Source organism: Amblyomma americanum, chromosome 6 (assembly GCF_052857255.1).
Source record: "Amblyomma americanum isolate KBUSLIRL-KWMA chromosome 6, ASM5285725v1, whole genome shotgun sequence".
In the NCBI taxonomy this organism is placed as follows: Eukaryota; Metazoa; Arthropoda; class Arachnida; order Ixodida; family Ixodidae; genus Amblyomma; species Amblyomma americanum.
Window position 1 is genome coordinate 150,315,420 of NC_135502.1, and position 14,214 is coordinate 150,329,633.

The following is a 14,214-nucleotide window of genomic DNA, read 5'->3' on the forward strand; positions in this document are numbered from 1 at the left end:
ACGGGCCCCTCATTTCCTTTAACTTGTCTGCTAATAGCTTAACGAGGGTCTAGGTTCTGGCAGTCTTGATGCCATAGGTAGCATAAGAGGGCTCTCGCAGTTTCCGCCCTCGCTGTTAGATGACGTTCTACGTCACGCTCGCGGAATTACAGGACGTGCTACGTCCGCCGCTATGGTCCAGGGTAGCGCTGGTGAACACTCTCAAGGCTCGCTTACACCCAGTAAACATAAATACCCAAGAGAGCAGCAGATTGGACAGCCGTCGCCGTAGCTCATTTGGTAAGAGCACCGGACGCAATATTCGGAGGTCGTGGGTTCGGATCCCACCGGCGGCATGGTTGTTTTTTCTGCTGCTTTATAAGTAATTTTCTTTAAGCGATTTATTAATCTAAGTATTATTATCCCCCTGAGAAGAATAACACATTAAAAAATAATTAACGTTCCCCTATGCACCCTGAATTCGGTGACTGTTGGCTCCCTTCATAAATTTGTCAAACGGGCCCCTCATTTCCTTTAACTTGTCTGCTAATAGCTTAACGAGGGTCTAGGTTCTGGCAGTCTTGATGCCATAGGTAGCATAAGAGGGCTCTCGCACAGTTTCCGCCCTCGCCGTTAGATGACGTTCTACGTCACGCTCGCGGTATTACAGGACGTGCTACGTCCGCCGCTATGGTCGAGGGTGGCGCTGGTGAACAATCTCAAGGCTCGCTTACACCCAGTAAACATAAATACCCAAGAGAGCAGCAGATTGGACAGCCGTCGCCATAGCTCAGTTGGTAAGAGCACCGGACGCGATATTCGGAGGTCGTGGGTTCGGATCCCACCGGCGGCATGGTTGTTTTTTCTGCAGCTTTATAAGTAATTTTCTTTAAGCGATTTATTAATCTAAGTATTATTATCCCCCTGAGAAGCATAACACATTAAAAAAAATTAACGTTCCCCTATGCACCTTGGTTTCGGTGACTGTTGGCTCCCTTCATAAATTTGTCAAACGGGCCCCTCATTTCCTTTAACTTGTCTGCTAATAGCCTAACGAGGATCTAGGTTCTGACAGTCTTGATGCCATAGGTAGCATAAGAGGGCTCTCGCACAGTTTCCGCCCTCGCCGTTAGATGACGTTCTACGTCACGCTCGCGGTATTACAGGACGTGCCACGTCCGCCGCTATGGTCGAGGGTGGCGCTGGTGAACACTCTCAAGGCTCGCTTACACCGAGTAAACATAAATACCCAAGAGAGCAGCAGATTGGACAGCCGTCGCTGTAGCTCAGTTGGTAAGAGCACCGGACGCGATATTCGGAGGTCGTGGGTTCGGATCCCACCGGCGGCATGGTTGTTTTTTCTGCTGCTTTATAAGTTTTTTCGTTAAGCGATTTATTAATCTAAGTATTATTATCCCCCTGAGAAGCATAACACATTAAAAAAAAATTAACGTTCCCCTATGCACCTTGGTTTCGGTGACTGTTGGCTCCCTTCATAAATTTGTCAAACGGGCCCCTGATTTCCTTTAACTTGTCTGCTAATAGCTTTACGAGGGTCTAGGTTCTGGCAGTCTTGATGCCATAGGTAGCATAAGAGGGCTCTCGCACAGTTTCCGCCCTCGCCGTTAGATGACGTTCTACGTCACGCTCGCGGTATTACACGACGTCCTACGTCCGCCGCTATGGTCGAGGGTGGCGCTGGTGAACAATCTCAAGGCTCGCTTACACCCAGTAAACATAACTACCGAAGAGAGCAGCAGATTGGACAGCCGTCGCCGTAGCTCAGTTGGTAAGAGCACCGGACGCGATATTCGGAGGTCGTGGGTTCGGATCCCACCGGCGGCATGGTTGTTTTTTCTGCGGCTTTATAAGTAATTTTCTTTAAGGGATTTATTAATCTAAGTATTATTATCCCCCTGAGAAGCATAACACATTAAAAAAAAAATTAACGTTCCCCTATGCACCTTGGTGTCGGTGACTGTTGGCTCCCTTCATAAATTTGTCAAACGGGCCCCTCATTTCCTTTAACTTGTCTGCTAATAGCTTAACGAGGGTCTAGGTTCTGGCAGTCTTGATGCCATAGGTAGCAGAAGAGGGCTCTCGCACAGTTTCCGCCCTCGCCGTTAGATGACGTTCTACGTCACGCTCGCGGAATTACAGGACGTGCTACGTCCGCCGCTATGGTCGAGGGTGGCGCTGGTGAACACTCTCAAGGCTCGCTTACACCCAGTAAACATAACTACCCAAGAGAGCAGCAGATTGGACAGCCGTCGCCGTAGCTCAGTTGGTAAGAGCACCGGACGCGATTATCGGAGGTCGTGGGTTCGGATCCCACCGGCGGCATGGTTGTTTTTTCTGCTGCTTTATAAGTAATTTTCTTTAAGCGATTTATTAATCTAAGTATTATTATCCCCCTGAGAAGCATAACACATTAAAAAAAAAATTAACGTTCCCCTATGCACCTTGGTGTCGGTGACTGTTGGCTCCCTTCATAAATTTGTCAAACGGGCCCCTCATTTCCTTTAACTTGTCTGCTAATAGCTTAACGAGGGTCTAGGCTCTGGCAGTCTTGATGCCATAGGTAGCATAAGAGGGCTCTCGCACAGTTTCCGCCCTCGCCATTAGATGACGTTCTACGTCACGCTCGCGGTATGACAGGACGTGCTACGTCCGCCGCTATGGTCGAGGGTGGCGCTGGTGAACACTCTCAGGGCTCGCTTACACCCAGTAAACTTAACTACCCAAGAGAGCAGCAGATTGGACAGCCGTCGCCGTAGCTCAGTTGGTAAGAGCACCGGACGCGATTATCGGAGGTCGTGGGTTCGGATCCCACCGGCGGCATGGTTGTTTTTTCTGCTGCTTTATAAGTAATTTTCTTTAAGCGATTTATTAATCTAAGTATTATTATCCCCCTGAGAAGCATACTACATTAAAAAAAAAATTAACGTTCCCCTATGCACCTTGGTTTCGGTGACTGTTGGCTCCCTTCATAAATTTGTCAAACGGGCCCCTCATTTCCTTTAACTTGTCTGCTAATAGCTTAACGAGGGTCTAGGTTCTGGCAGTCTTGATGCCATAGGTAGCATAAGAGGGCTCTCGCAGTTTCCGCCCTCGCCGTTAGATGACGTTCTACGTCACGCTCGCGGAATTACAGGACGTGCTACGTCCGCCGCTATGGTCCAGGGTAGCGCTGGTGAACACTCTCAAGGCTCGCTTACACCCAGTAAACATAAATACCCAAGAGAGCAGCAGATTGGACAGCCGTCGCCGTAGCTCATTTGGTAAGAGCACCGGACGCGATATTCGGAGGTCGTGGGTTCGGATCCCACCGGCGGCATGGTTGTTTTTTCTGCTGCTTTATAAGTAATTTTCTTTAAGCGATTTATTAATCTAAGTATTATTATCCCCCTGAGAAGAATAACACATTAAAAAATAATTAACGTTCCCCTATGCACCCTGAATTCGGTGACTGTTGGCTCCCTTCATAAATTTGTCAAACGGGCCCCTCATTTCCTTTAACTTGTCTGCTAATAGCTTAACGAGGGTCTAGGTTCTGGCAGTCTTGATGCCATAGGTAGCATAAGAGGGCTCTCGCACAGTTTCCGCCCTCGCCGTTAGATGACGTTCTACGTCACGCTCGCGGTATTACAGGACGTGCTACGTCCGCCGCTATGGTCGAGGGTGGCGCTGGTGAACAATCTCAAGGCTCGCTTACACCCAGTAAACATAAATACCCAAGAGAGCAGCAGATTGGACAGCCGTCGCCATAGCTCAGTTGGTAAGAGCACCGGACGCGATATTCGGAGGTCGTGGGTTCGGATCCCACCGGCGGCATGGTTGTTTTTTCTGCAGCTTTATAAGTAATTTTCTTTAAGCGATTTATTAATCTAAGTATTATTATCCCCCTGAGAAGCATAACACATTAAAAAAAATTAACGTTCCCCTATGCACCTTGGTTTCGGTGACTGTTGGCTCCCTTCATAAATTTGTCAAACGGGCCCCTCATTTCCTTTAACTTGTCTGCTAATAGCCTAACGAGGATCTAGGTTCTGACAGTCTTGATGCCATAGGTAGCATAAGAGGGCTCTCGCACAGTTTCCGCCCTCGCCGTTAGATGACGTTCTACGTCACGCTCGCGGTATTACAGGACGTGCCACGTCCGCCGCTATGGTCGAGGGTGGCGCTGGTGAACACTCTCAAGGCTCGCTTACACCGAGTAAACATAAATACCCAAGAGAGCAGCAGATTGGACAGCCGTCGCTGTAGCTCAGTTGGTAAGAGCACCGGACGCGATATTCGGAGGTCGTGGGTTCGGATCCCACCGGCGGCATGGTTGTTTTTTCTGCTGCTTTATAAGTTTTTTCGTTAAGCGATTTATTAATCTAAGTATTATTATCCCCCTGAGAAGCATAACACATTAAAAAAAAATTAACGTTCCCCTATGCACCTTGGTTTCGGTGACTGTTGGCTCCCTTCATAAATTTGTCAAACGGGCCCCTGATTTCCTTTAACTTGTCTGCTAATAGCTTTACGAGGGTCTAGGTTCTGGCAGTCTTGATGCCATAGGTAGCATAAGAGGGCTCTCGCACAGTTTCCGCCCTCGCCGTTAGATGACGTTCTACGTCACGCTCGCGGTATTACACGACGTCCTACGTCCGCCGCTATGGTCGAGGGTGGCGCTGGTGAACAATCTCAAGGCTCGCTTACACCCAGTAAACATAACTACCGAAGAGAGCAGCAGATTGGACAGCCGTCGCCGTAGCTCAGTTGGTAAGAGCACCGGACGCGATATTCGGAGGTCGTGGGTTCGGATCCCACCGGCGGCATGGTTGTTTTTTCTGCGGCTTTATAAGTAATTTTCTTTAAGGGATTTATTAATCTAAGTATTATTATCCCCCTGAGAAGCATAACACATTAAAAAAAAAATTAACGTTCCCCTATGCACCTTGGTGTCGGTGACTGTTGGCTCCCTTCATAAATTTGTCAAACGGGCCCCTCATTTCCTTTAACTTGTCTGCTAATAGCTTAACGAGGGTCTAGGTTCTGGCAGTCTTGATGCCATAGGTAGCAGAAGAGGGCTCTCGCACAGTTTCCGCCCTCGCCGTTAGATGACGTTCTACGTCACGCTCGCGGAATTACAGGACGTGCTACGTCCGCCGCTATGGTCGAGGGTGGCGCTGGTGAACACTCTCAAGGCTCGCTTACACCCAGTAAACATAACTACCCAAGAGAGCAGCAGATTGGACAGCCGTCGCCGTAGCTCAGTTGGTAAGAGCACCGGACGCGATATTCGGAGGTCGTGGGTTCGGATCCCACCGGCGGCATGGTTGTTTTTTCTGCTTCTTTATAAGTAATTTTCTTTAAGCGATTTATTAATCTAAGTATTATTATCCCCCTGAGAAGCATAACACATTAAAAAAAATTAACGTTCCCCTATGCACCTTGGTTTCGGTGACTGTTGGCTCCCTTCATAAATTTGTCAAACGGGCCCCTCATTTCCTTTAACTTGTCTGCTAATAGCTTAGCGAGGGTCTAGGCTCTGGCAGTCTTGATGCCATAGGTAGCATAAGAGGGCTCTCGCACAGTTTCCGCCCTCGCCATTAGATGACGTTCTACGTCACGCTCGCGGTATGACAGGACGTGCTACGTCCGCCGCTATGGTCGAGGGTGGCGCTGGTGAACACTCTCAGGGCTCGCTTACACCCAGTAAACTTAACTACCCAAGAGAGCAGCAGATTGGACAGCCGTCGCCGTAGCTCAGTTGGTAAGAGCACCGGACGCGATTATCGGAGGTCGTGGGTTCGGATCCCACCGGCGGCATGGTTGTTTTTTCTGCTGCTTTATAAGTAATTTTCTTTAAGCGATTTATTAATCTAAGTATTATTATCCCCCTGAGAAGCATACTACATTAAAAAAAAAATTAACGTTCCCCTATGCACCTTGGTTTCGGTGACTGTTGGCTCCCTTCATAAATTTGTCAAACGGGCCCCTCATTTCCTTTAACTTGTCTGCTAATAGCTTAGCGAGGGTCTAGGTTCTGGCAGTCTTGATGCCATAGGTAGCATAAGAGGGCTCTCGCACAGTTTCCGCCCTCGCCGTTAGATGACGTTCTACGTCACGCTCGCGGTATTACAGGACGTGCTACGTCCGCCGCTATGGTCGAGGGTGGCGCTGGTGAACAATCTCAAGGCTCGCTTACACCCAGTAAACATAAATACCCAAGAGAGCAGCAGATTGGACAGCCGTCGCCATAGCTCAGTTGGTAAGAGCACCGGACGCGATATTCGGAGGTCGTGGGTTCGGATCCCACCGGCGGCATGGTTGTTTTTTCTGCTGCTTTATAAGTAATTTTCTTTAAGCGATGTATTAATCTAAGTATTATTATCCCCCTGAGAAGCATAACACATTAAAAAAAACTAACGTTCCCCTATGCACCTTGGGTTCGGTGACTGTTGGCTCCCTTCATAAATTTGTCAAACGGGCCCCTCATTTCCTTTAACTTGTCTGCTAATAGCTTAGCGAGGGTCTAGGCTCTGGCAGTCTTGATGCCATAGGTAGCATAAGAGGGCTCTCGCAGAGTTTCCGCCCTCGCCATTAGATGACGTTCTACGTCACGCTCGCGGTATGGCAGGACGTGCCACGTCCGCCGCTATGGTCGAGGGTGGCGCTGGTGAACACTCTCAGGGCTCGCTTACACCCAGTAAACTTAACTACCCAAGAGAGCAGCAGATTGGACAGCCGTCGCCGTAGCTCAGTTGGTAAGAGCACCGGACGCGATTATCGGAGTTCGTGGGTTCGGATCCCACCGGCGGCATGGTTGTTTTTTCTGCTGCTTTATAAGTAATTTTCTTTAAGCGATTTATTAATCTAAGTATTATTATCCCCCTGAGAAGCATACTACATTAAAAAAAAAATAACGTTCCCCTATGCACCTTGGTTTCGGTGACTGTTGGCTCCCTTCATAAATTTGTCAAACGGGCCCCTCATTTCCTTTAACTTGTCTGCTAATAGCTTAACGAGGGTCTAGGTTCTGGCAGTCTTGATGCCATAGGTAGCATAAGAGGGCTCTCGCACAGTTTCCGCCCTCGCCGTTAGATGACGTTCTACGTCACGCTCGCGGTATTCCAGGACGTGCTACGTCCGCCGCTATGGTCGAGGGTGGCGCTGGTGAACAATCTCAAGGCTCGCTTACACCCAGTAAACATAACTACCGAAGAGAGCAGCAGATTGGACAGCCGTCGCCGTAGCTCAGTTGGTAAGAGCACCGGACGCGATATTCGGAGGTCGTGGGTTCGGATCCCACCGGCGGCATGGTTGTTTTTTCTGCTGCTTTATAAGTAATTTTCTTTAAGGGATTTTTATTCTAAGTATTATTATCCCCCTGAGAAGTATAACACATTAAAAAAAAATAACGTTCCCCTATGCACCTTGGTGTCGGTGACTGTTGGCTCACTTCATAAATTTGTCAAACGGGCCCCTCATTTCTTTTAACTTGTCTGCTAATAGCTTAACGAGGGTCTAGGTTCTGGCAGTCTTGATGCCATAGGTAGCAGAAGAGGGCTCTCGCACAGTTTCCGCCCTCGCCGTTAGATGACGTTCTACGTCACGCTCGCGGAATTACAGGACGTGCTACGTCCGCCGCTATGGTCGAGGGTGGCGCTGGTGAACACTCTCAAGGCTCGCTTACACCCAGTAAACATAACTACCCAAGAGAGCAGCAGATTGGACAGCCGTCGCCGTAGCTCAGTTGGTAAGAGCACCGGACGCGATATTCGGAGGTCGTGGGTTCGGATCCCACCGGCGGCATGGTTGTTTTTTCTGCTGCTTTATAAGTAATTTTCTTTAAGCGATGTATTAATCTAAGTATTATTATCCCCCTGAGAAGCATAACACATTAAAAAAAATTAACGTTCCCCTATGCACCTTGGTTTCGGTGACTGTTGGCTCCCTTCATAAATTTGTCAAACGGGCCCCTCATTTCCTTTAACTTGTCTGCTAATAGCTTAGCGAGGGTCTAGGCTCTGGCAGTCTTGATGCCATAGGTAGCATAAGAGGGCTCTCGCACAGTTTCCGCCCTCGCCATTAGATGACGTTCTACGTCACGCTCGCGGTATGACAGGACGTGCTACGTCCGCCGCTATGGTCGAGGGTGGCGCTGGTGAACACTCTCAGGGCTCGCTTACACCCAGTAAACTTAACTACCCAAGAGAGCAGCAGATTGGACAGCCGTCGCCGTAGCTCAGTTGGTAAGAGCACCGGACGCGATTATCGGAGGTCGTGGGTTCGGATCCCACCGGCGGCATGGTTGTTTTTTCTGCTGCTTTATAAGTAATTTTCTTTAAGCGATTTATTAATCTAAGTATTATTATCCCCCTGAGAAGCATACTACATTAAAAAAGAAATTAACGTTCCCCTATGCACCTTGGTTTCGGTGACTGTTGGCTCCCTTCATAAATTTGTCAAACGGGCCCCTCATTTCCTTTAACTTGTCTGCTAATAGCTTAACGAGGGTCTAGGTTCTGGCAGTCTTGATGCCATAGGTAACATAAGAGGGCTCTCGCAGTTTTCGCCCTCGCCGTTAGATGACGTTCTACGTCACGCTCGCGGAATTACAGGACGTGCTACGTCCGCCGCTATGGTCCAGGGTAGCGCTGGTGAACACTCTCAAGGCTCGCTTACACACAGTAAACATAAATACCCAAGAGAGCAGCAGATTGGACAGCCGTCACCGTAGCTCATTTGGTAAGAGCACCGGACGCGATATTCGGAGGTCGTGGGTTCGGATCCCACCGGCGGCATGGTTGTTTTTTCTGCTGCTTTATAAGTAATTTTCTTTAAGCGATTTATCAATCTAAGTATTATTATCCCCCTGAGAATCATAACACATTAAAAAAAAATTAACGTTCAACTATGCACCCTGGTTTCGGTGACTGTTGGCTCCCTTCATAAATTTGTCAAACGGGCCCCTCATTTCCTTTAACTTGTCTGCTAATAGCTTAACGAGGGTCTAGGTTCTGGCAGTCTTGATGCCATAGGTAGCATAAGAGGGCTCTCGCACAGTTTCCGCCCTCGCCGTTAGATGACGTTCTACGTCACGCTCGCGGAATTACAGGACGTGCTACGTCCGCCACTATGGTCCAGGGTAGCGCTGGTGAACAATCTCAAGGCTCGCTTACACCCAGTAAACATAACTACCGAAGAGAGCAGCAGATTGGACAGCCGTCGCCGTAGCTCAGTTGGTAAGAGCACCGGACGCGATATTCGGAGGTCGTGGGTTCGGATCCCACCGGCGGCATGGTTGTTTTTTCTGCTGCTTTATAAGTAATTTTCTTTAAGGGATTTATTAATCTAAGTATTATTATCCCCCTGAGAAGCATAACACATTAAAAAAAAATTAACGTTCCCCTATGCACCTTGGTGTCGGTGACTGTTGGCTCCCTTCATAAATTTGTCAAACGGGCCCCTCATTTCCTTTAACTTGTCTGCTAATAGCTTAACGAGGGTCTTGGTTCTGGCAGTCTTGATGCCATAGGTAGCAGAAGAGGGCTCTCGCACAGCTTCCGCCCTCGCCGTTAGATGACGTTCTACGTCACGCTCGCGGAATTACAGGACGTGCTACGTCCGCCGCTATGGTCGAGGGTGGCGCTGGTGAACACTCTCAAGGCTCGCTTACACCCAGTAAACATAACTACCCAAGAGAGCAGCAGATTGGACAGCCGTCGCCGTAGCTCAGTTGGTAAGAGCACCGGACGCGATATTCGGAGGTCGTAGGTTCGGATCCCACCGGCGGCATGGTTGTTTTTTCTGCTGCTTTATAAGTAATTTTCTTTAAGCGATTTATTAATCTAAGTATTATTATCCCCCTGAGAAGCATAACACATTAAAAAAAATTAACGTTCCCCTAAGCACCTTGGTTTCGGTGACTGTTGGCTCCCTTCATAAATTTGTCAAACGGGCCCCTCATTTCCTTTAACTTGTCTGCTAATAGCTTAGCGAGGGTCTAGGCTCTGGCAGTCTTGATGCCATAGGTAGCATAAGAGGGCTCTCGCACAGTTTCCGCCCTCGCCATTAGATGACGTTCTACGTCACGCTCGCGGTATGACAGGACGTGCTACGTCCGCCGCTATGGTCGAGGGTGGCGCTGGTGAACACTCTCAGGGCTCGCTTACACCCAGTAAACTTAACTACCCAAGAGAGCAGCAGATTGGACAGCCGTCGCCGTAGCTCAGTTGGTAAGAGCACCGGACGCGATTATCGGAGGTCGTGGGTTCGGATCCCACCGGCGGCATGGTTGTTTTTTCTGCTGCTTTATAAGTAATTTTCTTTAAGCGATTTATTAATCTAAGTATTATTATCCCCCTGAGAAGCATACTACATTAAAAAAAAAATTAACGTTCCCCTATGCACCTTGGTTTCGGTGACTGTTGGCTCCCTTCATAAATTTGTGAAACGGGCCCCTCATTTCCTTTAACTTGTCTGCTAATAGCTTAACGAGGGTCTAGGTTCTGGCAGTCTTGATGCCATAGGTAGCATAAGAGGGCTCTCGCACAGTTTCCGCCCTCGCCGTTAGATGACGTTCTACGTCACGCTCGCGGTATTACAGGACGTGCTACGTCCGCCGCTATGGTCGAGGGTGGCGCTGGTGAACACTCTCAAGGCTCGCTTACACCCAGTAAACATAAATACCCAAGAGAGCAGCAGATTGGACAGCCGTCGCCGTAGCTCAGTTGGTAAGAGCACCGGACGCGATATTCGGAGGTCGTGGGTTCGGATACCACCGGCGGCATGGTTGTTTTTTCTGCTGCTTTATAAGTAATTTTCTTTAAGCGATTTATTATTCTAAGTATTATTATCCCCCTGAGAAGCATAACACATTAAAAAAAAATTAACGTTCCCCTATGCACCTGGTTTCGGTGACTGTTGGCTCTCTTCATAAATTTGTCAAACGGGCCCCTCATTTCCTTTAACTTGTCTGCTAATAGCTTAACGACGGTCTAGGTTCTGGCAGTCTTGATGCCATAGGTAGCATAAGAGGGCTCTTGCACTGTTTCCGCCCTCGCCATTAGATGACGTTCTACGTCACGCTCGCGGTATTACAGGACGTGATACGTCCGCCGCTATGGTCGAGGGTGGCGCTGGTGAACACTCTCAAGGCTCGCTTACACCCAATAAACATAACTACCCAAGAGAGCAGCAGATTGGACAGCCGTCGCCGTAGCTCAGTTGGTAAGAGCACCGGACGCGATATTCGGAGGTCGTGGGTTCGGATCCCACCGGCGGCATGGTTGTTTTTTCTGCTGCTTTATAAGTAATTTTCTTTAAGCGATTTATTAATCTAAGTATTATTATCCCCCTGAGAAGCATAACACATTAAAAAAAAATTAACGTTCCCCTATGCACCGTAGTTTCGGTGACTGTTGGCTCCCTTCATAAATTTGTCAAACGGGCCCCTCATTTCCTTTAACTTGTCTGCTAATAGCTTAACGAGGGTCTAGGTTCTGGCAGTCTTGATGCCATAGGTAGCATAAGAGGGCTCTCGCACAGTTTCCGCCCTCGCCGTTAGATGACGTTCTACGTCACGCTCGCGGAATTACAGGACGTGCTACGTCCGCCGCTATGGTCCAGGGTAGCGCTGGTGAACAATCTCAAGGCTCGCTTACACCCAGTAAACATAACTACCGAAGAGAGCAGCAGATTGGACAGCCGTCGCCGTAGCTCAGTTGGTAAGAGCACCGGACGCGATATTCGGAGGTCGTGGGTTCGGATCCCACCGGCGGCATGGTTGTTTTTTCTGCTGGTTTATAAGTAATTTTCTTTAAGCGATTTATTAATCTAAGTATTATTATCCCCCTGAGAAGCATAACACATTAAAAAAAAATTAACGTTCCCCTATGCACCTTGGTTTCGGTGACTGTTGGCTCCCTTCATAAATTTGTCAAACGGGCCCCTCATTTCCTTTAACTTGTCTGCTAATAGCTTAACGAGGGTCTAGGTTCTGGCAGTCTTGATGCCATAGGTAGCATAAGAGGGCTCTCGCACAGTTTCCGCCCTCGCCGTTAAATGACGTTCTACGTCACGCTCGCGGAATTACAGGACGTGCTACGTCCGCCGCTATGGTCCAGGGTAGCGCTGGTGAACAATCTCAAGGCTCGCTTACACCCAGTAAACATAACTACCGAAGAGAGCAGCAGATTGGACAGCCGTCGCCGTAGCTCAGTTGGTAAGAGCACCGGACGCGATATTCGGAGGTCGTGGGTTCGGATCCCACCGGCGGCATGGTTGTTTTTTCTGCTGCTTTATAAGTAATTTTCATTAAGGGATTTATTAATCTAAGTATCATTATCCCCCTGAGAAGCATAACACATTAAAAAAAAATTAACGTTCCCCTATGCACCTTGGTGTCGGTGACTGTTGGCTCCCTTCATAAATTTGTCAAACGGGCCCCTCATTTCCTTTAACTTGTCTGCTAATAGCTTAACGAGGGTCTAGGTTCTGGCAGTCTTGATGCCATAGGTAGCAGAAGAGGGCTCTCGCACAGTTTCCGCCCTCGCCGTTAGATGACGTTCTACGTCACGCTCGCGGAATTACAGGACGTGCTACGTCCGCCGCTATGGTCGAGGGTGGCGCTGGTGAACACTCTCAAGGCTCGCTTACACCCAGTAAACATAACTACCCAAGAGAGCAGCAGATTGGACAGCCGTCGCCGTAGCTCAGTTGGTAAGAGCACCGGACGCGATATTCGGAGGTCGTGGGTTCGGATCCCACCGGCGGCATGGTTGTTTTTTCTGCTGCTTTATAAGTAATTTTCTTTAAGCGATTTATTAATCTAAGTATTATTATCCCCCTGAGAAGCATAACACATTAAAAAAAATTAACGTTCCCCTATGCACCTTGGTTTCGGTGACTGTTGGCTCCCTTCATAAATTTGTCAAACGGGCCCCTCATTTCCTTTAACTTGTCTGCTAATAGCTTAGCGAGGGTCTAGGCTCTGGCAGTCTTGATGCCATAGGTAGCATAAGAGGGCTCTCGCACAGTTTCCGCCCTCGCCATTAGATGACGTTCTACGTCACGCTCGCGGTATGACAGGACGTGCTACGTCCGCCGCTATGGTCGAGGGTGGCGCTGGTGAACACTCTCAGGGCTCGCTTACACCCAGTAAACTTAACTACCCAAGAGAGCAGCAGATTGGACAGCCGTCGCCGTAGCTCAGTTGGTAAGAGCACCGGACGCGATTATCGGAGGTCGTGGGTTCGGATCCCACCGGCGGCATGGTTGTTTTTTCTGCTGCTTTATAAGTAATTTTCTTTAAGCGATTTATTAATCTAAGTATTATTATCCCCCTGAGAAGCATACTACATTAAAAAAAAAATTAACGTTCCCCTATGCACCTTGGTTTCGGTGACTGTTGGCTCCCTTCATAAATTTGTCAAACGGGCCCCTCATTTCCTTTAACTTGTCTGCTAATAGCTTAACGAGGGTCTAGGTTCTGGCAGTCTTGATGCCATAGGTAGCATAAGAGGGCTCTCGCAGTTTACGCCCTCGCCGTTAGATGACGTTCTACGTCACGCTCGCGGAATTACAGGACGTGCTACGTCCGCCGCTATGGTCCAGGGTAGCGCTGGTGAACACTCTCAAGGCTCGCTTACACCCAGTAAACATAAATACCCAAGAGAGCAGCAGATTGGACAGCCGTCGCCGTAGCTCATTTGGTAAGAGCACCGGACGCGATATTCGGAGGTCGTGGGTTCGGATCCCACCGGCGGCATGGTTGTTTTTTCTGCTGCTTTATAAGTAATTTTCTTTAAGCGATTTATTAAACTAAGTATTATTATCCCCCTGAGAAGAATAACACATTAAAAAAAAATTAACGTTCCCCTATGCACCCTGAATTCGGTGACTGTTGGCTCCCTTCATAAATTTGTCAAACGGGCCCCTCATTTCCTTTAACTTGTCTGCTAATAGCTTAACGAGGGTCTAGGTTCTGGCAGTCTTGATGCCATAGGTAGCATAAGAGGGCTGTCGCACAGTTTCCGCCCTCGCCGTTAGATGACGTTCTACGTCACGCTCGCGGTATTACAGGACGTGTTACGTCCGCCGCTATGGTCGAGGGTGGCGCTGGTGAACAATCTCAAGGCTCGCTTACACCCAGTAAACATAAATACCCAAGAGAGCAGCAGATTGGACAGCCGTCGCCATAGCTCAGTTGGTAAGAGCACCGGACGCGATATTCGGAGG

At 48.7% G+C, this 14,214-nt stretch overlaps 1 non-coding gene across 1 annotated transcript; it reads left to right on the forward strand.

Moving 5' to 3' along the window:
* The first annotated feature begins 261 nt into the window (after positions 1-261).
* On the forward strand, positions 262-335 carry TRNAL-CAA (transfer RNA leucine (anticodon CAA)). Its single transcript has one exon. It is a non-coding gene; the product is annotated as a tRNA-Leu (tRNA).
* The last annotated feature ends 13,879 nt before the right edge of the window (positions 336-14,214 follow it).